The sequence below is a fragment of the Etheostoma spectabile genome, chromosome 15 (assembly GCF_008692095.1).
Source record: "Etheostoma spectabile isolate EspeVRDwgs_2016 chromosome 15, UIUC_Espe_1.0, whole genome shotgun sequence".
Classification (NCBI taxonomy): Eukaryota; Metazoa; Chordata; class Actinopteri; order Perciformes; family Percidae; genus Etheostoma; species Etheostoma spectabile.
In genome coordinates this window covers 1,609,756-1,613,103 of record NC_045747.1, presented here as the reverse complement: position 1 = coordinate 1,613,103, position 3,348 = coordinate 1,609,756, and the positions used below count along the sequence as shown (strand labels likewise).

Below are 3,348 nucleotides of genomic sequence, written 5' to 3'. Positions count from 1 at the left end.
TTTTTTTTTCTTCTTCAGTGAAAGCTTTTGTTCCCAAGCATCAGCAGGGAATGATAATGTTTTGACAGGCCCCCAGTTTTTTTTCTCCTAATCTAAAATATAATCATGCATCATTGCAGCGAATGGAAAATGCTTCAATTGAAGCCAAATGTGAGATTAATGAAATAACACCAAAGTGTGACCATAGTAAAATGCGGTTCGCTGCTCGGGAAGAGGGAGCATGTTCAAGCCAGACAAAGGTAATATGATACAGGCTCCATTGCTATGACAGGCACCACAGCAAAGATCAGACCCCATTTATCAGGCCTGTCTTACGGAAAGTAAGCCAGTGCTTGCTCCCACTGTATTTTATTATTGACATGGATGAAATCACTCAGAACTGTGATGATGTTTTACAGCGAGTCATGGCATCAAATCCTGATACACACAGCATGTGCCATTTATCGCTCCATGCCCCCCTGATTGTTGCTAGGTGTTAAAAGAGAGAGGCAGACGGGGATTGGGGGAGGGGTCACCACAGTGAAAGACAAAGAACAGAGCCTTTTGGTGTCGGCTGAAGGAACAAGAGGGGGGCCCTCCTTAACATGGGTCTTCCCTGCTTTCATGACTCGACTGCTGAGACAGCATCAGCAACCATTCCTGCCTCTGCTGGACTAATCTGTGTATATTACAGTAAACCAGAGGACTGCTGCCAAGGCACGGGGTGCACTGACTGAGTCTATTACTGTTTTATTCCTGTCACTCTCTTTCTCTCTCTCATGAACACATGCACTAAATATCAGTCTCACACCCACACGCATACTGTCTGCTTTGAAGTGTCCATAATCCAACAGCAGAGAGGAGCATTTTTAGCTGACGTCTGTTGTTTTAGTCCTGAGGAAGCGGCACTAACAGCAGTCGAAGGGCAGGCGGACATGGCTTGAGGTCATCTGCAGGTAATTGAATCCAGGGGAACTGGTAAAATACTTTAAATGGTCTGTGCGGGCGACCTGCAGCAATGACAAATAGGTCCCGCGCAATGCCGTGATGCTTGGAGAGCTTCACAGAGGACGGATGGTGATGATGGGGAAAGGTTATAGCCCGCCGGGCAAAGATGATGTGACAATGAGCTGCGTGGCATGGGGAGGATTCTCGCTGCAAATCAGTTGTATTGATCGCTGGGCACTGGGGGGGTCAGGCTGTAAAATAGGAAGGAGAGGAGCAGAGATGGGAAGGGAGGGATGAGTTGATGGATGAATGTAAAGTGATCATTGGATCCACATAGGAAGAGTGAGGGGGCAACAAAGTGGAGGACAATGAGCGATAAAAAAGTGAATGGACACAATGTTTGGGTGTATTACAGGAGAAAAAGGAGACTTAGGATGTGTGCTGCAACGATTGGTCGATTGGCAGAAATGTAATTGCCAACTATTTTGAAATTGACTAATCGATTAGCTGTTAGTTGCAAAAATGGGTTTTGGACTGCCAAATACAACAATACATTTAATGAAATCACCTTGGACCTTGAGAAACAGGGATGGACATTTTCTACTATTTTATTTCCCTCCACATTTTTTTTAACCAAACGATTAATCAAAAAGAATTCGTCAGATTGTACAATAATGAAAAGAATTGTTGGTTACAGCCGTAGATGTGGCCTTGGTGGATAGATTGGTGTTGGGGAGAAATAAATAGGATGGAAGCAAGGAAAGAGCAGACGGAAAGGAAACCGGAACCATTAGTCTGCATCCATCAGGGAGCATGATAAAGGATGAGAGGAAAGTGATGGATGGCAGGAGTGACACCATGAGTTGGGGGGGTAGAGATAAGCAGGAGGATTGGCTATGAATGATGAATGGTTGAAAAACACTTTATGCAATGGGTAAATAAAAAAAGGAAAATGACATTGAAGGCTAATGCAGTCATGGTAGTTCTATGGCAGTGTCTCACTCAGGCTGCGTGTGTGCTTGGGTTGGGGGTGTGTGTGTGTGTGTGGTGGGGGGAGGGTGGGGGGTAAGAAGAGGAGTTCAGTGGATGCTCCTTGACTAAATGCACCTAACAATTACTTGGTATTTCATATTGAAAGGAGGTAGTGGATTGCTGACCTTCCAGGTTGACTGTAAATCGGACTGTAAAATGAATGGGTCCGGCTCTTCTCCCTTTTGTTGCTCCTGCTCTCTCCTCTCCCCCGCTCTGCCTCATACAAACTGCAACCCCCCCCTCCCTCTCGCTGTCCTCTGATTTCTCCCCCAACTTATTTCCAGATTGCTAATTGACTCCTGTTCACACAGGCTTTCGGTGTGCCAGTGAGGCAAAAGCACACACACACACACACACACACACACACACACACACACACACACACACACACACACACACACACACACACACACACACACACACCACACACACACACACACACACACCACACACACACCCCACACACCTCTCTCTCTGCTGTCCCACCACCCCCTGCCATCTTTGATCCGTTCTTGGTCCATTGCCCATCAGTCGTCTATATGCCCCCCCCACCAGCCACCACCACCCAATCCACCTCTGTCTCATCACTTCTTGTCCCCCCGTCTCCTCTTGTCTCGTGCTTCCTCTATCTCTTCTCATCCCACTCTCTGTAGTATTGTATTGATGGCAGTGCTGTGGTCCACTCGGATGCAGTGGAAGTACAGTTTATACTCCCTCTCGGCCCGTCTCTCTCTCTCTCTCTCTCTCTCTCTCTCTCTGTTTCGGAGAGCCGATTTGTCCTATCGTTGGCAGTAAAGAGGCTTTGTGTCGCGCTAACTAGATCAAAGCTCATTTAGGAGAGGGCATTAACCAGACTGATCGCTTTAACGGGCCAGAGCAAAGGCGGGGGGGGGGGGGGCAGACAAGGGTGGGTTGATATAAACAGACAGATTGTATCCTACAGGCTAAAGAAAAGTCTTTGTTTGGTACAGAACCAAGCAAAATCACACTGTAATCATTTTGGTTGCATAATGCTCACCACGAGCAGTTTTCACTGAGTGTTGCCTGTCTCTAGACTTTTTTGAGGAGCCCAATGAGAAATATGTTGGTCTCTAATGAAAAATGACCATTTGACCTGGAAAACAGGCGGGGCTGTACTGAATAGTTTCTAGTACTTCAGTCATATTGTTGACATTCAAATGCAGCACAGTGAAATATTATTATACTATTTGTAGTAGGGCTGCACAGTATATAGTATTTTTTTTTAATCGTTGTATCGCAATATCAACAATATCATAGCCAAAAAACTTTCTTGATTTGGTGTTGGTTGAAAGAAATTATCAGCAAAAACTGCACTTTAAAATGTGACAGTCATTCTATTTTCAGTGGTGCCTTTTTTTTTTTTTTTAT

At 45.5% G+C, this 3,348-nt stretch overlaps 1 protein-coding gene across 7 annotated transcripts in view; it reads left to right on the top strand.

The window, feature by feature from the left end:
• Window positions 1-3,348, top strand: part of LOC116703526 (RNA binding protein fox-1 homolog 2) — a 46,046-nt gene that overhangs the window by 1,163 nt on the left and 41,535 nt on the right. The window lies entirely within an intron of this gene.